The 25768-nt window shown below is 36.9% G+C and overlaps 1 long non-coding RNA gene across 1 annotated transcript; it reads left to right on the forward strand.

The window, feature by feature from the left end:
* Positions 1–887: 887 nt before the first annotated feature.
* Positions 888–2464, forward strand: LOC107765616 (uncharacterized). Its single transcript, XR_012703809.1, has 2 exons — positions 888–1060; positions 2090–2464. It is a non-coding gene; the product is annotated as an uncharacterized LOC107765616 (long non-coding RNA).
* The last annotated feature ends 23304 nt before the right edge of the window (positions 2465–25768 follow it).

The raw sequence follows: 25768 nt of genomic DNA on the forward strand, positions 1-25768 counted from the left end.
CCACCTCTGCAACATATCTACAGAGAGCAAAATGGTGTTGTTGATAGCTTAGCTACATATGGAGCAATGCATACAAAGGAGCACTGCTTACTTTTTGGAAAACCACCACTTTTTGCTACGCCCTCCTACACACAGGATCAACAGGGCACGTTACAAAGAAGGCTAATTAGGAGTAGCATTACTGCTTCAGTTAAATCACCTTTTGCCTCAAATGTTTTGTGTAATACTAATAGTATATATAGGAGTGTGCCATCTACTACTACTATGTTGTCTAGTTTAACTACTACTTCTACTACTAGTCTCTCTATTTTAACTACTAGTTCTACTACTAGTTATGCTACTTTTGTACAAATGATGCCTTTAATGCATCTACTCAACAAGTGTGCTATATCTTTTTAAGGTTTATATAATATAACTTATCTTTCCGACTAAAAAAAAGTAAACTACTTTATTATGTCCAGTTTATACACAATCAACTGAGGACATGTGTAAAATTAAGGGCACTTTAAGCGTTAAGGAAATGAAGATAAATTTGGAATTATTCTATTCTTGTAGTGGTTAATTTGTCCTACATCCGACAGGTAATTGGATCAAGATTGAAACAGAACATGGGACCTCTCTAGTAGGGAGTAGTAGTTTAATTAGCTCTAGGTAGCTGCTTAATTGTGTTTTGTATAGATATCCTCCAACTCCCTTTAATAACCCTTTTCCTTTCCTAAAAGGTGTGGGGGTCTGTCTGGTATAAGGAGTTTATGGCCTTTGGGGGGTTGGGGGGGGGGGGGAGGGGGGACCTCTTCTTTCTTGTTTTGTCTATTCCGTTTAGATTGTGTCCAAACCTTACCCTACATTTACTTATAAAACATCCCATAGAGACCTCATGCATATGCATCAACTCCTTCATTTGGCTAGTAGGAGAATAGAGAGGAAATCAACAGAGCTAAAAATCATGTCTAGCAGGAGAAGAAGATCAGCTTTAAAACTTACTCCAGATGAGATTAGTGATCTCGTCTTGAAACTACAAGCTTTGTTGCCAGATTCCTCTTCGAGGTGCACTTCCGAGGTACACTTTCATTTGGTTAATTGCACTTTTAAAAGTGTTATTAACGTGGGAGTCTGATTTTTTTTTTTAATTGGCTAAGTACATGAATTATTTTGGATTATTGGCGTGGGTGCGAGAGACTTCAATATTCAAGAACTCTTACATGCTCTAATGTTATGTTAAAACTTAAAAACTTAAACTTTTAGATGAGATGGTGAATGTATTCCCTTCGTTTAGCTTTACTTGTCCACTTTTGACTTTGCACACCCCTTAAAAAATACTCTCTCTGTTTCATATTAGATGAGTTAGTTTGACTCGGCATGGAGTTTAATGAAAAAGAAAAAGACTTTTGAAACTTGTGGTCTTAAAAGCTTAAGGGGTAAAAAGTTTGTGAGACCATGACATTTGTATGGCTATAAAATCTTATCATTAAGGGTAAATGGGTAAAATGAAAGAGTTTAAAGTTGAATTATTTCCAGATTTAGAAATGTTTCATTTGTTTTGGAACATACTAAAAAGGAAAGTACCTCATTTAATATGAAACGGAGGGAGTAATAAATAAAGTGCATAATTTATCATGATACCCATATTAATTGATGCATATTTTTAATGGATTTGAGAAAATGATTTGAAATAAGTAATTAATACTGTGGGTACAATAGGAAAAAAGAAATTGTGTTCTCTTGATATGCTAAAAGTGATAAGTAAAAACAAAAATATATTTTTAAAACACTGGACATGTAAAAGTGAACGGAGGGAGTACAATTCAATATACTTCTCCTTTTCTTTATCCTAACTCTTTATGGACAAAAATGGCATAGGGAATGCCACTAGAAGTATCGTCATTGCTTTTCTACTTGAATGAACAAGCTATTATAGACTGCGAATTGTAAAGTGACATTCCCAATCACCAAGCTCTGAAATAAACAATTTAATAACATTCTGCAAACTTTATTTTCAGCAAGGGAAAAAAATGTGTTATGGCTTAGATCACTTTACTACGAGGAGTCTGAGCTCTTCTCGCTCTTTACATTGATCTTGGATATACAGGTACCAGCCTCGAAGACATTGGAAGAGACGTGTAATTATATCAAAATGCTGCACAGTGAGGTTGATGATCTCAGTGAGAAACTCTCTCAAAAACTAGCTTCCACAGACTCCATATTAATGCCTGTGATCGAGACACTCAGACACCTTTAGAAGTTTTCTTCGACAGTAGAAACAACAAAACCCTGAGAACTATGCAGCTTTGAGTGTATAGTTTGGTGAATGCATGCAGCAGCAGATATATGAATTACTGTATTCTTCCTTGTTCTTCACTTCCATTTCTCTATGCTCAGATGTTGGTTCCCAAGTTTAGGTTTTCTTTTCTATATTTATATATAGGTTAATAAATGCGATATAGCATATAAATGAATTGCTGTATTCTTGTTCTTACTATTTACTATATTATACTAGTTTCTCAACACGCGTGTGGCACATATAACCCATATCAATTAGTATAATTTTTTTAAACGATGTAAGTAATATTAAAACATGTATATAACATGTAACATGAAATTTTAACACAAAAATTAGATATCGTTTTGTAACGATATTTAACAATTACTCTAGTTATGTTGGTACAATGAATGAGATTAATTTCGTCGTTATTTGGTACAATCATGTGATTTTATCCTAGCTCAACTAATTCTTCCTTTTAGATGATGTTTTTAGTGTATATTAAATTGTGACGTTTTGATTAATCTGTTATGGCTAGAACTCTTGGCATCTATCTAATTTCTATTCACTTTGTGTACGCTGCATTTTTTTTTTTTTTTTGGAAGATGTAAACTCTTTTTAGGTTTTTTTGAATTTTTTTTGGAAAATTATTTTTTAAGTTATTTTATGCTCATTCTAGAAAACACAAACGTGGTTAGGTAATTGGCGTAAGACGGTTTTTTCCTTTTTTTTTGCAAGCAAAATGCAAGTTTCTCTTTATGAATTATTTCCGTCAAACTAAAAAAAAGTAAATACTATTGTATTGAATTTTCTTGCTTTTATAATTATAATATAATAAGATCGATAGATATATAATAAAAAAGTATGGGTATTTGAAAGAAAATAATAAATATATCGACAAAAAAATCAAGTTAAGAGATAGCTGGTAACGTATCCAGCTGTTGGACCTGTGTTGTGACCCAAATTTTCCTCCGTAGAATGTCGTGATGACACCTAATCTCTAAGATTAAGTAAGCCTAATACTCATGCAGAAATAACCGAAATAATAATTAAAGCCAAAAAACTCAGCAACTACATAAAATAAATTCTACAACTCAGCATATACAACTCCCAAGACCCGGCTAATACAAGTCACAAGCTCTAAATAATAGTACTGAATAATCCTGTACATCAATGTCTATAAAAGGATAAGGAAAAATAGAATAGTCTAGGTAGAGGGGGACTCCTAGGCTTGCAGACACTGGCATGTATACTTTGAAGTCTGCGCAGGTGAGCTCTCGCTTATAACTTGGATGGTAGGAGGTATATGGATCTGCTCAAAAAGGTGTGCAGAAGCGTAGCATACGTACACCACAACGTTATCCAGTAAGTCCCTAGCCTATCCTCGGTAGAGTATTGACGAGGTCAGGTTAAGGCCTTACTGAAAAATAATAAGAAAACTTGTACAAGTGTATGGCGGTGTAGTAATGATAGTAATGCAATTGAAACAAAACATAAAATATCAAGGTTAGCTACACGAAACTAAAGCAAATAATGCAACAGGGAGAAAAACAAGGAATGATATGCTAAGGAAACAAAACAACAAAAGACAACTGCATCAATAGAGAAATATCAACAAGAGTCACTACCAAGGTACCGCCTCGTCGTCTCAAATCACAAGAATAAATCACAATCTTTTCTTATATTACCGCAGGAGCCTTGCATTTAGTTTTGAAAATTATTTTTCAGAATTAGCATCCAGTATTTTAGCCCACTTTATCACACCGCATGACTTCTAGTAGCTTTCCTACTAGCCATGCGTTTCAAACCCGAAACCTTATACCCCGCATGCATTTCAAACCCGAAACCTTATACCCCGCATGCGTATCAATATCGCAACATATCACAAATTGTACCTAAAGTGCTCAATATCCCAACTTGCCAAAGAAATCAACAATAACAGTATTTTCACAATAAAGAGCCTATAGCTCAACCACAATGTACACAAGAGTCCAACAATAACAACCGAAAGTGAATAACTCAATAGAATATTATTTCACAACTTAACACTTTGTTTTAATGTGAATCACGGCCTTTATAACTCAATACCTCTTTAAACAACAAGATATTCCAAGAATAACTACTTCAAGTAAAGAATTCAATGGTTACATAATGAATATGGAATAAGGAAAACAAGAACTTCAACTAAACATGTAGAGCAATTAGCAAGTAAAAGATAATACAAGTAGAGCATGTGAAAAAAGACTAGAAATGATGACTATAACATGTTAAGGTAACTCAATTAAGGCATGAAAGGAATCTACATAGATAAAACCGATAATTTTCACATTTATCCCTTGAACACACTCGTCATCTTCCGTATACGGCTTTCATACATCACAGTTATCACAACAACACCGATCCTAAAGGGTAACTCTCCCACCCCCTCCCCCATAAAGTTAGGTAAGACATGTATCTCAAACCATACTAACTCAATCCACTTGTACTCCTTTCCCTCGATTATCCAACTATAAACATGAACAACTCAAATCTAGCCAAAATAATTTCATACTATAAATATAACTATAGGAAACTATTTCGAACAATTAAGTTGCGGTCTTTGCGAAGAAATAAAAAGTTAGCTTAAAAGGTCAACTGGGCCCGCATCTCGGAACCCGACCAAAATTACAAATTCCGAACACTCATTCAATAACGAATCCAACTATACAAGAATTACTCAAATACGACATCAAATCCCCAATTTTCTTGCCTGAGAAGTTTTCACAATTTTCCCTCCATTTTCCAACTCAAATCACTAATTAAATGATGAAATTAACAATAGATTCATGTAATTTAACCAAAATCGAGCTAGGATTTGTTACTTCAAAATTTTCCTTGAAAATCTCCCGAATGATCACCACAAACTGAGCTCACTAGGTTTAAAAATTGATGATGAAATCAAACCCTAAAAATTTCCTATTTTGTGCTAGTGAAGTCGTATCTGCGAGCCCACAACCGCATATTCGGCTCCGCACCTGCGGAATTTCCATCGCAGGTGTGGTCCTCACTTAGCCCAGCAACCTCCGCTTTTGCTGACCAAAACATGCATCTGCGCCCTCGCTCCTACGGAAGGAGCTCCACTTGTACTACACAAGCTTGGCTAGCCTTTTCGCTTCTGCGAGTCTGCTTTTGCGGAACACTAACCGCATCTGCGGTCCCAGATGGGCAGGCCACCATTTTCTTATGCGATCAATCCCTCGCATTTGGGTGTCCTCACCTGTGGCAAATCCTCCGCAGGTGCGATAACACCAGAACGCTGGAACTTTAACAATGAGACTAAATCCAATTTTGTTCCGTATTCGATCTGAATCCGGGACCCCATCTGAATGTACCAAAAAGTTCCAAAACACATAACAGACCTACTCGAGGCCAAAAATGATATAAAATAACATCGATTCAACGAATTGCAACCCCAATTCAAGCCTATGAAATAGTGAACTTCCGAATTACGAAACAAATGTCGATTTATACCGAAACAACTCTGATTGACCTCAAATTTTGCACACAAGTCATAAATGACATGAAGGACCTATTCCAACTTTCAGGATCAGAATTCAACCTAATATCAATAAATTCAACTTCCGGTCAAACTTTCCAATCTTCTAAACCTTAAATTTCCTAACTTTTGCCAATTCAAGCCGAAACGACCTATGGATCTCTAAATCGACATCCGGACATGCTTCTAAGTCCAAAATCACCATACAGAGCTATTGGAACTGCCAAAACTCCATTCCGGAGTCATTCATACAAAATTCAAACTATGGTCAACTCTTTTAACTTAAAGCTCCAACCTAGGGATTATATGTCCCATTCCACTCCGAAACTCGCCCAAAAACAAAACTAAACACCAACGGTAAAACACATAACCATAATACATTACAGAGGAGACAATAATTAGGGGATCAGGGCTAAAATACTCAAAACAACCGGCTGAGTCGTTACATCATCCCCCTATTAAAACAAATGTTCGTCCTCGAATGAGTATAGAGACATACCTTAAATCATGAACAGATAAGGTAACGACTATGTATATCATGCTCGGTCTCCCAAGTCGCCTCGTCGACTGGTTGACCCATCCACTGAACCCTTACTGAAATAATGTTTCTCAACCTCAACTTTCGGACCTGTCTCTCCAAATTGGACATCAGCTATTCAATATAAGACAAATCCTTATCTAACTGGAATAACTGAAATCTAGCACATTAGACGGATCGGCATCATACTTATAGAGCATAGAAATAATGAATAATGGATGAACTGCAACTAGATTAGGTGATAGTGCAAGCCTATAGGCCACCTCTCCAATCCTCTCAAGAATCTCAAAAGGTTTGATATACCTAGGGCTCAATTTGCCCTTATTTTCGAACCTCATAACACCTTTCATGGGTGAAGTTTGGAACAAGAACCGCTCCCCAACCATGAATGCAACGTCACAAACCTTCCAATCCGCATAACTCTTCTTTGTAGATTGGGCCGTGTGAAGCCGATCATGAACCAATTTAACCTTTTTTCAAAGCATCCTAAACCAAGTCTGTACCCAATAGTCTAGCTTCACCCGACTCGAACCAACCCACCAGATACTGACACTACCTCCCATACAAGGCCTCATACGGAGCCATCTGAATGCTCGACTGGTAGCTGTTGTTGTAGGCAAACTACGCTAGCACAAGAAATTGTCCCAAGAACCCCCAAACTCCATCACATAGGCATAGAGCATATCCTCTAATATCTGAATAGTGTGCTCGGATTGTCCGACAGTCTGAGGGTAGAATGATGTACTTAACTCAACCTATGTGCCTAACACACGTTGTACGACCTTCCAGAACCAGGATGAAAACTTTGTACCCTGGTCATAGATGATGGATATCGGCATGCCATGAAGTCTAACAATCTTGCGAATATAAACCTGAGCTAGCTGCTTAAATGAATAAGTAGTCACCACTGTAATGAAATGAGCTGACTTGGTCAACCTCTCCATAATCACCCATACTGCATCGAACTTCCTCTTTTTCTATGGGAGCCCAACAACAAAATCTGTAGTTACCCACTCCCATTTCCACTCTAGAATCTCTAGCTTCTGAAGAAATCCACTTGGCCGGTGATGCTCATACTTCACCTGCTGACAATTTATGATCGATCTACATACTCCTAATACATCTTAGAGGCACCCATATTAATTAAGTACTACAAATTGTGGGCCTCTTAAAGAATCAACTCATGCAAACCACCCACATTGGGTTCACATAACCTGCCCTGCATCTGTAACACACAATCATCCTCATTAGTGACCTCCTTGGCATCGATTTGCTGAACCATGTCCTTAAAAACATAGATGAGGGTCGTCAAACTGACGCTATCTGATACGATCATATAGAGAATATTGAGAAACCACACACGCCAAAACTCGACTCGGCTCTGAAAATTTCAATCTAATAAATTGGTTGGCGAAGGCTGAACATCTAATGTTAATGGACTCTATGCTACTAGTAAATATGCTAAACTGCCCAAGCTCTCCCCTTACAACTCAAGGTAACGGCCACCACATTGGCCTTCCTGGAATGATACATAATGGTGATATCATAATCCTTAAGAAACTCTAACCATCTCCGCTGATGCAAGTTAAGATCCTTTTGTTTGAACAGATGTTGTAAACTCTAGTGGACAGTGTAGACCTCACAAGGGACACCGTACAAATAGTGCATGAACAATAGCTGATAACTTAAGGTCATGGACAAGATAGTTCTTCTCATGCACCTTCAGCTATCTAGACGCGTAGGAAATCACCCTACCATCTTGTATCAGCACCGCACCGAGGCCAACACGCGATGCATCTCACTATACAGTGTTAGACCCCAAACCCATAGGCAACACCAACACTGAGCTATAGTCAAAGTAGCCTTGAGCTTTTGAAAGCTCTCCTCATACTCTTCAGTCCACATGAATGGAGCACCCTTCTAGGTTAATCTAGTCATAATTGCATTAATAGATTAAAAACCCTCTACGAATCAACAGTTATACCCTGCAAAACCAAGAAAACTCTAGGTCTCAGTAGCTATAGAGGGTCCATGCCAACTTTGCACTGCTTAAATCTTCTTCGGATCTACCTTGATCCCCTCACTCGACACTGCATAACCCAAAAATGCCACCAAATCAAGCCAGAATTCACACTTCACAAATTTTCCATACAATTTCTTTTCTATCAAGGTCTAGAGCACGATCGTCAAGTGTTGGTCATGATCCTCCCGGCTTCGGGAGTACACAAAGATGTCATCAATAAACACAATGACAAATGAGTCAAGATAGGTGTGGAATATACTATTCATCAAGTGCATGAATACTACTAGGGAGTTGGTCAACCCAAATGACATCATAAGGAACTCATAATTGACCATACCGAGTCCTGAAGGCAGTATTCAGAATATCCGGCTCTTGAAACTTCTACTGATGATAGCCTGGATGCAAATCAATCTTTGAGAACACTCTGGCACCGTGTAACTGATCAAATAGGTCATCAATTCGTGGCAATGGATACATTTTCTTCACTATAACCTTATTCAATTGTCAATAATCAATACAGATGCGCAAATAACCATCCCTCTTCTTTATAAACAAGATAGGAACACCCCAAGGTGATGCACTGGGCCGAATGAAGCCCTTATCAAGCAACTCTTGTAACTGCTCCTTTAACTCATTCAGCTCCACTGGGGCCATACGATATGGTGGAATAGAAATGGGCTGAGTTCCTGGTAACAAATCAATACCAAAATTGATATCCTTGACCGCACGGAAGATCCTTTGGAAATACATCTGGAAAATCACTTACAATCGGAACTGACTCAACGGTAGGAGTACCAACACTGACATCTTTCATGAAGGCTAGATATGCCTCACAACCCTTCCCAACCATCTGATATGACTTAAGGAAAGACACCACCCTACTAGGAAAATAATCCAAGGTACCCCTCCACTCTAACCGCGGAAAACCTGGCATAGCCAACGTCACCATTTTGGCGTGAAAGTCAAAAATAGCATGATAGGGTGACAACCATTCCATGCCCAAAATAATATCAAAGTCTACCATACTAAGCAATGATAAATCGACTTTGGTATCAAAAATACCAAGAATAACTAAGCACGACCGATACACACGGTCAAAAATAATGGAATCTCCCATAGATGTGGACACATAGACATGAGAACTTATATAACCATGTGATATACCCAAATATGGAGCAAAGTAACATGATACATAGGAATAAGTGGAGCCTGGATCAAATAAGGCTGATGCATCTCTATAACAACTGGAACAATATATATGATAACTGAGTTGGATGCAACTACCTCCGTTCTAGTAGGAAGAGCATAACATTTGTCCTGGCCTCTCCCTCTAGGATGACTTCCACGTGCCCGACCTCCACCTCTAGCTGGCTATGCAGGTGAATTGGAAACTAGTGCGGTAACCACTGCTTGAGAAACTTGAGGGCCCTGTGGAATACGTGGGGCCTGAGTAGTTTGTAGAGGTGCACCCCTCCTGAGTCTGGGGCAGTCCCTCACCATATGACAAGTGTCTCCACATTCAAAACAAGCTCTCATAGGATGTGGCTATTGGAACTGGCTCGGGCTCGGTCGACTGGACTGACCATTAAAAGCACCTAGTCCAGGTGGCGCACTACACAGTGGTGGTTCATAATGGGCAACCTGAGGCCTAGGAGTAACCAGAATACCGCTAGAAGCTGGAAGTGCTTGATGAATAGGACAACTCACATAGCCGCTAGAACCGGACTGTGTACTCCGATATGGTCATAGCACCTTTGCGCAACTAATCACACTCTACATGCCATGTATCCCTAAGACTCTTGGGAACAAACTCCCTCATGAACATATCTGAGAACTGAGCCTAGTTGAGTAAAGCTGCCTCGGCCGGACTACCCAACTCATACACTCGCCACTATTTATAAGTCGCTCCCTTAAGCTGGAACGTAGTGAAAATAACCCCACTCGACTCTACAATAACCATAGTATGGAGGATACGATGGCACTCCTCAAGAAAACCCTGGGCATCCTCTAAAGACAAATCGCTGAAAGTAGGAGGGTGGTACTTCTTGTACCACTCATCCCTGGGCTACTCCCCCTCAGAAGCTTCTGCCGTAACCTCAAGCTAAACTAGGATGACCGGTTGCACTGATATGACCTCTAGGACCTGGTCAACCTAGATCTGCTGCTCTGGGGTACAGGCGGTGGGATTTTGTACTCCTCCCCTAACCTGAGATGTGGTAGGAGCAAGTGGAATCAACCTTGCCTGAACTAGAGTGCCAAACATGCTCAAAAACTGGGCGAGGATCTCCGTAAGTGCAGGGGCAGTAACAAGCGCATCAGATGCATGCCCTCCAATTGGAGATACTGGTGACTCCTTTGTAGAAGCTTGGGCCAGTGATCTAGCTGCACCACATTCCCGTCCTCGACCTCTACCCAACCTCGGCCTCTCGCGGCTCTAGCAGGGACACGGGTATCTGATCATCTGATCCAGTTGCGCGTGTCCTCACCACATGTGAGAGAATAGAAAGACATATTTAGACTTTCGAAGTCAACAAATTCACATGATATGGAATCAAAGAAGTGAAGTTTTCCTAATAGTTCCATAGACTCCTGAAGATAAGTACATACATCTCCGTATCGATCCGCGAGACTCTACTAAACATGTTTGTGACTCATAACACCTGTGAACCTAATACTCTAATACCAACTTTTCACGACCCTAATTTACTGTAGGATATCGTGATGGAACCTACTCTTTAAAACTAGTTAAGCCTAACATTCATTCAGAAATAACGGAAATAATAATTAAAGTCTCAAAACACAGAAACTATATAAAATAAACTCTGCAACTCAGCATATACAACTCCCAAAATCCGTCGAATACAAGTCACAAGCTCTAAATAATAGTACTAAATAATCCTATATATCCATGTATATAAAAGGATAAGGAAAATAGAATAGTCTAGGTAGAGGGGGACTCCGAGGCCTCCGCAACTGAGCTCTCGCTAATACTTGGGATGGTAGGAGGTACCTGGATCTAATCAAAAAGATGTGCACAAGCATAGTATGAGTACATCATAACGGCACCAAGTAATTGCTAAGCCTAACCTCGATAGAGTAGTGACGAGGTCAGGTCAATGCCCTACTGAAAAATAATAAGAAAAATTGTACAAGTGTATGGCAGTGTAGTAATTATATTAATGAAATTGAAACAAAAGATGACATACCAAAGTTAGCTACACGGAACAAAAGCAAATAATGCAACACGGAGAAAAACAAGGAATGATATGCTAAGTAAACATAACAACCAAATAAAAGTGCAGCAATAGAGAAATACCAACAAGAGTCACTACCGAGGTACCGCCTTGTAGTCTCGAATCACAAGAATAATTCACAATCTTTCCTTATATCACTGCAGAAGTCTTGCATTTAGTAGTGAAAATCATTTTCCCGAAATAGCATCCCGCATTTTAGCCCACCTTACCACACCGCATGACTTGTAGTAATGCTCCTACTAGCCACGCGTATCAAGCCCACCTTATCTCACCGCATGCGTTTCAACCCCCAAAACCGTATACCACCGTATGCGTATCAATATCACAATATATCACAAATCGCACCTCAAGTGTCCAATATCATAACTTGCCAAAGAAATCAACAATAATAGTATTTTCACAATAAATAGCCCATGGATCAACCACAATGTACATAAGGGTATCAATAATAACAAGTGAAAGTGAATGACTCAAAAGAATAGTATTTTATAACTTAACACTTTGCCTCAATGTGAATCACAACCTTTATAACTCAATGCCTCTTTCAACAATAAGATATTCCAAGAATAATAACTTCAAGTAAAGAATTCAACGTTTACACAATGAATATGGAGTAAGGTAAACAAGAACCTCAACTAAACATGTAGAGTAATTAACAAGTAAGAGATAAGACAAGTAGAGCAAGTGAAAATAGACTAGAAATGATGACTATAACATGTTAAGGTAACTCACTTAAGGCATGAAAGGGATTTACATATATAAACCCTGTAATTCCCATATTTATCCCGTCCACACACTCGTTACCTTGCGTGCACCGCTTTCATACATCACAGTTATCACAGAAACACCAATCCTAAGGGGTAATTCCCCCACACAGAGATAGGCAAGATTCTTACCTCAAATCATGCTAACTCAATCCACTAGTAGCCCTTTCCCTCGATTATCCAACCCCGAACTGCTCGAATCTAGCCAAAACAACTTCATACTATAAATATAACTATAGGAAACTATTTCAAATAATAAAATTAAGATTATTGCAAAGAAATAAAAATTCAACTTGGGCCCGCATCTCGGAACCCTGCCAAAATTATACAATTCGAATACTCATTCGATAATGAGTCTAACCATACAAGAATTACTCAAATCCGATCTCAAGTCACCTTTCAAATTTCCAAAGTTTAGCCTAAGAAGTTTTCACAAATTTTCCTCCGTTTTCCAACTCAAATAACTAATTAAAAGATACAATTAACAATAGATTCGTGTAATTTAACCAAAACAGAGTTAGTATTTCTTACCCCAAAGTATCCTTTAAAATCTCCAAAATAATGCCACAAACCGGGCTCTCTAGGTCAAAAATGGATTATGAAATCAAATTCTCAAAATTTCCTATTTCTGCCCTGTGAAGTCGCATCTGTGAGCCCACAGCCGCATCTGAGGCTCCGCACTTGTGGAATTTCCTTATGGTCAACTCTTTCAACTTAAAGCTACAACCTAGGGACTATATGTCCTATTCTGCTCTGAAACTCACCCGAAACCAAAACCAAACACCCGCGGGAAAACACATAACCATAATACAACATAGAGCAGGTAATAAATAGGGGAACGAGGCTACAATACTTAAAACAACTGGCCGGATCATTATAACCTGGAATGACCAAACCCGTATATTTCTTGTAATGATGTTTTTTCTAAAATAGCAGAATATACTGATATTTTTTATCTAAAGTACAAACTGAAATAACATTATTTGTGCTAAAAGTCAATAAAACTAATAGAACCAAAACTAATCACCTAAAATTTCTTTTTTAGCTACAATTTATTACTAGTAACTGGAATGTATATATTTTAGTATCTTATCTTTGTTTCATTTATCTAATTTGATTTTTGCTTTAACACTACAAATAATGGAAGTACCTTATTTTCTTCCCTATAGCTGAATTATAAATCAAAATATTGTCCTGTCTTTTGTAAACTTATTTATAGATATTATTTTGGTGAATAATTATCTGTCGGTATTTGTAAAAAAAAAAATTGTAAAATTAGTGGTAGTTGAAACAATAGGTTTAGTTTACGATATATACTACACTTTAATATTTCTAGACTAAAAATTTCGACTTAATTTTTATTAATAAATTTCAAATGTATGTCTACAATTTAAGTTGAAAAGGGAAAACTTTTAGCCTTCAAATATTTTTTAAAGTTACTTGTTGTAAGACAAATTGTGAATAGATATTTTGGTTTGGACATCTTGTAAGCTTTGGACCCATTTTTGTTACGACCCCAGTTCGCCCTCTGTGAACCATCGTGACGAAACCTAGTCTTTATGACTAGGTAAGCCTAAAATGCGGAAGATAAACCAATTTGCGGAAGAAAACAATTTAAAACTGAAATGATGTAATAAAACAATGTTTATAAGTGCCGCTCGACATAGAAAATATAACTCTCAAATCTAATATATATCTCTCCCAAAATCCGGAAATCCATGAATCACAAGCTAAGGATATTACATAATGCTCTAACCCCAGAATAGCCTAAAACACGTAAATACAGAAGGGCTGTAACTACAAGAGAGAATGGAGAGAGACTCCTCGGTCTGCGGATGCGGCAGATATACCTCAAAGTCTCCGAAGAGTCGCCTCGCCTCAAGGATGGTAAGTCTGAGTCGAAGTACCTGGATCTGCACATGAAAAATATGCGCAGAAAGGGCATGAGTACACCACAACGGTACTCAGTAAGTGCCAAGCCTAACCTCAGTCGGGTAGTGACGAGGAAAGTTAGGGCCCTACTGAGGTTAGATAAATATAGAGATGACAGAATAACTTAAACAGTGCAATTGAGAATCTACAGTAAGAATTTAATACAAGATAATAAAGAATACAATAACTGAAACACAGATAAAGACAAAATACAAGGAAAAACCACTCATAACAAGGACGATAACCGAGGATCTCTCAGTATCCTCAATCTATTTCGGGGATCTCTTGGTATCTCGATGATCTCTTGGTATCCTCAATGTATACAAGGGATCTCTTGGTATCCTTAATATATATATATATATATATATATATATATATATATATATATATATATATATACTAGGGATCTCTTGGTATCCCGAGGATCCCTTGGTATCCTCAATATAAGCCAGGAATCTCTTGGTATCCCGCATATCAGGTCAAATCATAAATACGTGTAGGGGATCTCCCAGGATGTCGTCCCATAGTCCCAAAGTAAAACACGCAGCAGCAACACAAGAATACTCAATTAAGCTCAATTTCGTACCAAGTAAACATGTAATTCTAATCTAATATGCTTCACATAATTCAATTAAGGTAGTTTAAGAAAATAAATAGTTAAGGCAATTAGACATGCTTTTTCTAAGCTAACTGCAGGTTTAAATTGCAAGTAAAATGAAACAGGAAAAGGAACACAATTGAAATTACTTAAACAAAACCGGATTTTCAACAATTAGCTCATGTACGCACTCGTCACCTCACGTACAAGGCATTTCAAATATCAAATATACCAAATCCTAAGGGGAAGGTCACCCACACAAGGTTAGGCAAGCCACTTACCTCAAATCGGCTCAATAATCAACTCGAAACAACGCTCTTACCACGAGTACTCAACTCCAAATGGCCCAAATCTATTCAATTCATTTGCATAATATAAATAACACTCCAAGCAACTGATTCTACAAAGAAATTTTAAGCTAATACACAAAATTAGGTAAAACGACCAAAATGCCCCTCGGGCCCACGTCTCGGAATTGGGTAAAATTTATATTTTCAGAATCCTCATACTCTCGCATGTTCAGGCATACCAAAATTATCCAAATCTAAGGTCAAATTCCCAATCAAAAGTCGAATTCTAGGTCTAGGAACTTCCTTCCAACGTTTCCCCAATTTTCACCTCCAATCCAAAATTAAATGATGAAACTAACTATAGATTGATGGAATATAACTAGAAAGGGCTAAAGAATTGTTACCTACTTATCTCCTCTTCAATTTCCTCTCAAAATCGCCCTCTCCCGAGCTCCAAAATGAATTTCCAACTTTTGAAACTAAACCTTCAAAATTTCATATTTCTGCCCAGCTATTACCGCATCGTTGGTCAAGGGACTGCATCTGCGGTCCCGCTTTTGCGCACCAATGGTCGCACCTACGATCTTTCACTTAAGACCAGTTTCTGCTTCTACTGTATAACCTCCGCACCTGCGGTCTCGCAGGTGCGATACCCCTCTCGCACTTGCGGCTCCTGCTATAAATCCCCAATTACGCTTCTGCGACCACAAATCCGCTTCTACAGTGCTGCACCTACGGTCCCACACTCGCAGGTGAGGTTATGACAGAAAACCAGCTGAATTTACAACTCAAAACTCCAAAAATCATTCCGTCAACCATCGGAAAACATCCCAAGGCCCTTGGGACCTCAACCAAAGGCACCAACAAGTCTAATACCACTGTCCAAATTTATACCAATCCTTAAAACACCTAAAACAACATCAAAACGACGAATCAACCGTGGATTCAAGCCTAAAAATCCCAAAACTCTAAAAATACGCTTTCGATCAAAAATTCTTTCAAACCTCTTCCGAATGACCTGAAATTTTGCACACACTTCACATTCAATACTACGAAGCTACTCTAACTTTCAGAGTTCCATCCAGACCCTCAAATAAAAATCTCACTGTCGAACCAAAAACTTCAAAATTCGACCTTTTGGCATTTCAAGCCTAAATTAGCTACGGACCTCCAAAATACAATCCGAATACTGCCCTTAACCCGAAATCACCCTACGGTGCTAACGGAACTATCAGATTTCCATTACAGGGCCATCTTCACACTATTTCGACTACGATCAACTTTCCAACACTTAAGCTCTCATTTAGGGACTAAATATCCCAAAACTCTCTGAAACCTACAACCGAACATCCCGGCAAATCGAAATAGCAGAAATAAATACGGGAAAAGCAGTTATAGGAGATCGGGGCATAAATTTATGTGACGACCGACCGGGTTGTCACAAATTTGGTATTTTATTTATATATTAGCCACTAGGCAAACCTCCTAGTCGTATATTTGCTAAAAAAATTGTGAATAGCCTTTGACATATTCATGATAAAAGAGTACTATAAGAGTACTATTTTAATATGTCTATCATAATAAAATAAGAATTCCTAAATCTAAAAGGTCTATGTGCACCAGACTTTATTAGCAATTTTAAAGTTATTCGCTTTCAATTAGCTTTATTTTACTAAAATTATACATAATTAATTGGTTATATTCTATACAAATAATAAATTATTTGGTAATATTAACTGAGATACACCTAAAAGTTCAATAAGTCCATATCACTTAACTAAGTTGAGAGAATCTAAGTGTTTAGATGCTCTTCTTCTTTGTATCTGATCTACTAATTGTGAGGATAATCTCTAGGCTATCACCATAACCTTCTCATAATCATACTGAACTATTGTATACATTTGTAAGGAACTATCTTGTTTGAGTTAAATTGTCTTCTTTTCATGAACTTCTTTTGTATATATATTCTATTAAAATTAAGTTATCTCCCTCTTTATAATGTAAGTCATGATCTTGTTTTGATAAAGTCAACTGGTGATTACTGCATAATTAAGTTTGTTTGCACCATGATCAGTTGAGATCTTCATATATATGTGTAATTCAAAACTTGTGCAGTACATCCCTGTCCTTAATCTCTTTGAGTCACTATTGATTCTGTAAAGCCTGCATGGATCTGTTATTAACCTATCTTCCATGAAAATAAGATTTAGACACTATGTTATAATCAAGTGACACTTTTAGAAGCTGAAGCGTGATAACTTTATACCTACATACTAAACTAGACTTATGTTTGAGTTTGAACTTGTTTTGATGAAATGTTTCCATCTCCTTTCTTTACCAACATATTGATTTGGTTTTGTAATATGCAAAATTCCCATGCTTTTATGAGGTCACTATCTCACTTACCCTGTCAACATGTTGTTGATTGAATATCTCAAGTGTCTTGTTTGACTCTATATTACCTTGTTTTGTTTTAGATTATCCCCAGTTCTTCTCTTTATTCTTAATTTAAAACTGAACCTGACTCTCTAAGCCTTATAAAGTCCTTTATTGATTTTACGTGAATCTGATGACCTACTAGAAGCATGACCCTGTTGAGACCTTAGGGATGCCATGTTTAAATCTATGAATTGATAGTCATGTTGAGAGTTTAATTTTATTTATGATTCCCTTGATAACAATGGTTCACCATGACTATTTGTCTGAATCTTTTTTGATGATCTTGAGATATTAAATAATATTATTAATCCTTGCATGTGTTAATAACAAACTGAGCAATTTACAACCAGTCTGCTAAGGCACAAGTATCTGCATTTCTTCTGTTGTTGTCTACATGGGTTCTGCATGCCCATTTTCTATTTAAATATGTTGTTCCTTAATTACTTACTCCTGCAAAGGGTATGATATGAAACTTATGTTCTTCCTCTATCTGTGTTCTAAAGTCAGCCCTTTTAGGTTTGTTTGATATGTATTCTTTGTTTAGTAGTTAAAGACAAACTGTGTTCTCTTGCGTTATTAAGGGGAAAGTGTATATATATTGTGGTAAGTAATACCTAGTAGTTAGTTTACATTGGAAGGGCCTCATTGACACTTAAGCCAGCAAGGAAAACATGTCGTTAATGTTTAAGAGTATTTGCGAGTGGATTTCGACTGTGGATTGGGTTGCCCTCCCCGACACAAGCATTACCTTGGTCCTTGAGTCCATAGGGAACTTTGAATTGTTAGGGGATCCATAGGGAGAATTGACCTCGAGTGAGGTTCCCTCCTTAGCCCTTAATTCATTGACATATTTAATTCTTTAAGGGTTTAATGTTTAATGATAATAAAAGATTTGCAATGTGAATTATTTGATAAGTAAAATCACCACATCAATATATGATTCTTCCACAGTATTAATGTTTCAATTATCTGTTCATCAGAGTATGATCTGTTGTTAGAATATACTGAATATATTGAATATATGTCTAATGACATCCTTACTTTTTGACATGTAAATCTGTTTGGGCTTCTGGAACGCATACTGTTGGGGAGTCCAAAGTCAAACGTATTCGCATCTTCTTTACCGTTGGTCCTGTTTTACTTAAGGCCCAATCACAGAGTCCAGACCTCTTTCCCTCGGCTCTTTTATCATTATTTACTATCTCGTTAGTACAATTTACTGTTTCTGATAGTTTAAATTAATGTCAGTTGTAGTTGTTATGTCTTTATTGTTGTATTATCTCTCATGTATACAACACATATCTTAGATCACACGCTTTTTCTCTTATGCTTTAGTGTAAACTTAGGCAAGCCTTAAATAATATAAGATTTAAAAGGGAAATTAGTTAGTAACAGATCCTTAATTTGCTAATTATAATTTGCTCACAACTTCTTATGTTTTCACTCATCAGTCTTTTACATAAAATATTTTAAAATCCAGAACATAGCAAAACAACAGCTCTATCTCAAAAGGAAATCAGATCTCAACTTCATTCTTCAAAAAAAGAAAAAATCAGAGTTTCAAGTGTTGATACCCAATTTTTCCCAAAAAATATTTCAAATTGCATATATATCTTCAAAATCATGCATTGATTAGCAATTGATATTTTCCCACAATTTTCCTATATTTTTATTAATTTATCCAGCATTTTATTTCCAAGAAATAATTACAAAATTACCTTACAAATGATTTCAAAAGCATTTCTTGATGTAATGTATTATTTTTGGTCCTATTAAGATCAAATTATTTCATAATTAGCTAAATTGGCATGTTTTGGCTATAATTGCAATAACTTTGCAATTATAGCCCAATCATATGATTTTGTAATATTTTCATCCAGAAATAATCATGTGTATTTTTTAAATACTAAATAAATATTTTTTAAATTATTTTCTATGCATGAAATTCATCTTTATAATTAACAACTATTTTTGTAAATTGTTTTAACTAATTTACATTGTCTATTTAACAAATAGCCATTTTCATTTCAATTATAGCCTAATTAAATCAGATCCCAACCCAATTAAAATGGACTAAATACCCCAGGCCCAATACCTTATCCTACCCGACCCAATCCCTTGTCTAATCTGGACTGTTGATCAATTTTAATCAACGATCTATATGTCCCCTTTCCTTAATTAATCCTAGAGACTACCCCTCATCATTTCTCTCTTTCACTCCACCGCTACACTCTCCCCTCACCTCTCAAATTCTCTCTACTAAAACCTAAAGCTCTCACCGGCCATCGACTTGCCGGTAATTATGGTGGTCTCACCACCATCCCACCCTCCATGGCTCCTTCCTATGTCGGGTTACTGCTGCATTGAGGTCCTCAAAGGAACCAGAGGCGGTTCAACTCACCCCCATGGTTTTTCATGTCATTCTCAGGCCAATCTTGGCCTGTCCGAGTAAGATCCTGCCATCTCCGACTAGAACCTATGGTTTCTAGGCCGATTCTCTTTCTCTTTGGGTTATCTCTCTGAAATCCTAGCTATTAGCTCTTGATTTCTTAGATCTATAATAGATCTGGGTATATTCTGAGTTATTTTGCTGTTTTCCTTAAAGATATTCCTATTTATTCTAAAACGACTCTTCATATTCAAACCAGGGTTTCTTAACCCCATTTCAAAATGGCTTTTCCTTCTGATTTTAGTATTAATCTATGATTTTCACTATGTTTAAGCGTTTATTTGAGGTTTCTCTTTTTATCTGAGTTATTATGTTAAAAACCCTAAGTTTCTTGGTTTTAATCCTGGATTCTGAGTCTGTTTTGTGATAATATGTTCGTTTAATCTATATATGTGCTTGTTTCTCATGAGCCTTATGATTCTCTGTGGTTTTACCCTATTTTGTTTATCAGTGTCTCTAACTTTTACTTCTTCCGCCTATGTCATGTTTATTCTATTAATTCATGCTATGCTCTATGTGAATCCCTAATTTTGTATGATTTTACCTTATTTGGCTTATTAGGGTTTCTGATTCTTGCCTATTATGTATTTATTCCGCTTGTTCTCAAAAATTTGTGTCAATTTCTCCTAAATCAGTACTATTTTTATTTTTGAATCTCTGTGACCAATCCTTCATTGATTTCTTGTGATATTCTCTACTGATTTTAACCTTTAAGATATTTTCTCACCTTAATCTATGGTCGAGCATGCTGTCAACTGATTCTTAAGTATTTTCCTTGATTAGAATCTACTGAACCTAGTCTCTATTCCATGTTGTGTACTTATACTATGCTGAAAATATTTCCTTATTTGTTATATTCAGCCTTATGTGATTTCCTTCCTTATTTAGAATTTGCCTGTTACCGTTTAAATTTAACTCTTTAATTAAAGGAAGTACTTATACTGAGTTGATTCTAATTAGCATAGTTCCATAATTACTGCTGAACTATGATCCTTGCCTTATTTTCTACCTGTTTTCAAACTATAAGTACCTTTCTCTTTCACTAGCACAAAGACACGAACACATTGGTTCAAAAACTCTCTCTCACACACAAAAAACTCTCTTCTGCTCTCTTTTCTCTGGTTACTTGCTATTGTTCTAAGTCACCCGGCTGCAAGCCAAGGCTGATTACTCTACGTTCTTGCTCCTCGCTTTGTATTTACTACCTTCTTTACTGGTATGTTTTGATTTCAATTCAAGTTCCAAAAATAATATGGTCCCTTTATTACTTCAATTCATCTTGTTTCTAGTCTGCTTTTACTTATAGTTTTGCTGTGAAACCTGTAGTTGATATGTTTACATTATTAGCATGTTATGTACTCTCCTTCCTTAGGATTAGTATGAACATGTTACCCCCCCCCCTCTATGTAGTCTGTCTCCATGTGATCTTGCTATGTCTGGTTTCTGGTATAAATCTCCTTGTAAAGTAGTCTGCACTCCTAAACTTGTATGATTCTGGGAATGATTTTAATTTTTGTTGATCCTATACTGAACCCCTTAAGCATTGCTGGTTCTATGACTATGTCTAATCAGTGTTTCTGAGCATATCTGTACCAATTCCAAAGACTTCTGCCTGCTATGTGTTTACCATTATATGCTTTACCTGTCCCCAATTCCTATTTACCCCTGTGTGAAGGCTTGTGGTACTAAACATGTCTTGGTTCTTTGTTCTATGTATGATGCTAAACCTGTTTTGGTTCTGAGGTTGGTCAGTTGTTTGTTGATTGCCCTACTCTTTTCAAAACGGTCTTATTAAATAACTCCTCTATTGTTTTACAAAACTATTTCAAGTCTCTTTCCAAATTGTTTTCCTACTTAAACGTTTTTTCAAAAACTATGTCAAGCACTCTCACTCTATTCTTAGATCCCTAAGTTCTGCCTCTCTAATGTGTGACTACTTATGGATCCCTATGAGATCCCTCTAAACTTTGATGCATTAGAGCTAGCCCTTCCACATTGCATTTACTCAAATATGGTTGTGAAATCTGTGTGTGAGCACTGCCCTGGATCCCTTGAGGTCCTTAGGGAACTCTGACGCACCCGGATGTTGAGAAAGGCTATGAAATCTACGCCTACTTGCAGGCTCCCTATAGTGTAACTTCTTATTTTTCTTTATCTATTAATGTAATTCATTCAATGTTGGTTTTTAATATTCATTGTAAACGAATATTGGGGCTGGCTAGTGGAAAAGGGGAGGGTAGCTATACATGTTATCATAGGGCAGAAAACATGCTTTAGGTTTATATTTTTTTGTATGTTCATTAGAACGCATGTTTAGGACCAATACATGCAAAGCATATCATGCATTAGACACCATGCTCCTAGGTTTCATGTATACTATTTTCAGCATCTCATTTTGACATCCTTATTATCACTTACAAATCCTGTTTCTAGGATAAACGGCAACATTAAAATAAATTGTTACTTATGCATATTTTGAAATCATATTGTAACCTGCTGTGCATTTAGAAATCATGCTTTGGGAATTCTGCATATAAACCATTCTGAACCTTATATGTGCATATTAGATACCATGTTTAGGATCTCATTCATACTCGCTCAGTCACACCTAGTTAGACTACTGATGCATGAAAAAGGATATAAAACAGTCTCACATCTAATTATCCTATTTAAGTAAAACTGGTAATAATTATGTATCTTGTAAAACTTAGAACATCATGCTTTAGGTAAAATATCTCCTACCCTGTTTTAATAGTTCTGGTAATAATTGTGCATTATCCCACGCCTAGGCAAGCCTTAGGTAATCAAATTTCTTATAAAACTGGAAACTACCTCTTTGTGTTTACTGCTTAATGGATAACAGGCTTAAAATCAGTAGGCAAACTGATTAGGCCCCTTCTTCTATGTTAAAAAAATAAATCTACATGCCTCTTGTGTTCTCATACTCACCTAGACATCATGTCTTAGGATCCTGTTTAATAATACTGTCCTTGTTTGTGTTTGAGTCGTGTTGTTTACATGCATTATCTGCGGAGGTAACCCTGAGCCTCTTATTTGCTCCTTCCTACTTTTATTTGCTAAAGTCTTATGTGTTCTTGCTTGTCGCCTTAGTATTTTCTCCTTTAAACCTTAGGGATCTATCTAGAACTGCCTATAGGTAGAGGTCCTAATTTCCTCCAGGATCATTAAGAACGGACGGGTAACAGCACGCATAGAGATCGCTAAATAACATTCGCTTAATAACCACTAAGGGGTAGGAAGGGTAGATATGGATATGATGACTATGTGCTAATGTCACGTGTAGCTCCTAATTGAGGAGTGTTTACCGGACCTTGCGTGGGGTGATCCTGTAGGCTAACCAACCTAGGATCCCTCCTTCCCAAATTCCCTTTACTTTCCATGTGTATACAATTTGTTTAAGCCTTTTCTTTGTCTCATTGTTTGAGGAATGTAATGTCCAAACCTGCTTTTATTTGTAATTATGTGGTAAAGGACTAGTTCATAAGTATAAGTTCGATCGGGACCGACCGTTGTGGGCCGAGAGGGATGCCTAACACCTTCCCCTCAAGGTTATTTCGAGTCCTTACCTTAAATCTGTGGTAATGTAGACCAATCCAAGAGTTAATTGCTCTAGGTGCCTTAACGCACCATAATCCATTAGGTGGTGACTCTTCAAATACCCAAATCCCTAAAGGAAACGAGTTATTACCCCCATGAATGTGGAAACTGGAACTTCTCTCCGCGAAAGGGAAAAAGGTGGCGTGACATCAAGAACCATCGCCTTAAGGGATTTTCAGAGAATAATCTTTTCTTTAAGGACCTTCAAACCAAGGTATATCTTAGGCTCACTTTCGCAAATACCTCTTAGAATTTTACATCTATCTTTTAGACCAAGTCTTTTATAACTCAAACTCTTTCTTCGCATGCTTTACAAATATGGACCATATACATACATATTTCAAAACTCTCTCAACATATCTTTAAACTCATTTATAAACCCACACTGCTCTTAAGTCTCACACCCCCCTTTATACAAATGATTGATCCCAAACTTAATCTAAATCCTATGTAGCTACATCATGTAGATTTTAAGAGGTGCCTAACACCTTTCCCTTAGAAGAACAAAAATCCTTACCCATAATCTCATCGGTTAGCAAAATAATTACAAAATATTACTTAATAACTAAATAGTTTCCCTAGTATACATTTAAATATTATGTGTCGCCTCTTTTTCATCAACAACAGGGCAACCACAAGTTGAATTTTGTCTTGACTAGTGAACAATATGGTGCAAAAATGAGAAATGGTGTTAGTTACATCTATTTGGGATTGTAAAATCACCTAGAAGTAGTAGAATGAGAATTGGGTGAAGAAAACACTATTAACTAGGGCTATGAGGCTTTACACCCAAAGGGTGTTTGATAAAAAAATTTATGCTACCAAAACATGAGCATTAGTGCTAATGTTGGTTCCTCTTGATATATATATTACCATAAATTCTCATTGAAAGAGGCGACGAATATTATGATACGCTTAAAAAGGCCATAGTCAAGGTATGTGAGGCCTATTCTCTATGCTTGGGAATGTTAATGATTCTCCTACACTACATTTCTTTTACGACATTACTAATTGCCTCAGAAATATAATTAAGCCTAGTACCTTGAATAGTTGCAAAATTGCTTTTCTATAGCTTTGTTAACTCGTTAATGACTTTCATTCTAAATGTTGTGAGCTCAGTGCGTAATCAATGTAGAGTTGGGTTTGATGCCCATGAGTCTCAGTCTAGATTACTTAGCATGTCATAAACAGTTGAAGTTTTTGTTTTCATAATCAGTTCATGAATACATGTCTCAGTCTAGTTCTATTCAGTATTCCAGTATCATGTAACTCAATATGATTCAGTATTTTAGTATCATGTATTGTAGTATGATTCTTAGTTCCTGATTTTAAATCCCTGAATGATTAGCACCTATATTTGGGCCTAAGGCCGTAGTTTAGGCTTTATGCATATTTACGCCTAAGGCTACAGTTTATGTTTTATGAATCTTTGGTCCTGAGGCTGCAGTTTATGCTTTATGCATATTTGGGCCTGAGTTTGTAGTTTATGCTTTATTCATCTTTGGGCCTAAGGCCGTAGTTATGTATATGTATACTTGGGCCAGAGGCTGCAGCTTGTACACATATATATTGGGCTTGAGGCTGCAGTCTAATATTCAGATAAATAGGTGGTTCATCATTTATAAGAGGGAGTATTCATATCTTTACTTCCTTTGTTTAGTTCAGTTATCTGTTATCATTTCAGTTATAAGTTATCAGTTATAATTTCAGTTTCAGTTTCGGTTTTAGCAGTTATCGTTTCAGTTATCAGTTCTAAGTTATCAACTCAGTTTTAGTTTCATCATTCATAGTTCTTTCTTTAAGTTTATTTACATAACAGTGCAATTCAAATATACTAACGTCCCTTTTTCCTGGGGACTGCATCTCACGATGCAGGTGATGATGTACAGATTGACAATTCTGAGTGCTAGGATTCTTACACCAGCTATTTGGTGAGCCCATTTCTTTCGGGGCATTATCATTACTTTAAAATCTTTCAGTATTTAAAGATAGTCAGTGTTTTTAGTACTTCATTAGAGGATTCATAGACTAGAGTAACAGTTAGACAGAGTCACGGGATTTTCATGTT

Source organism: Nicotiana tabacum, chromosome 20 (assembly GCF_000715075.1).
Source record: "Nicotiana tabacum cultivar K326 chromosome 20, ASM71507v2, whole genome shotgun sequence".
Taxonomy (NCBI): domain Eukaryota; kingdom Viridiplantae; phylum Streptophyta; class Magnoliopsida; order Solanales; family Solanaceae; genus Nicotiana; species Nicotiana tabacum.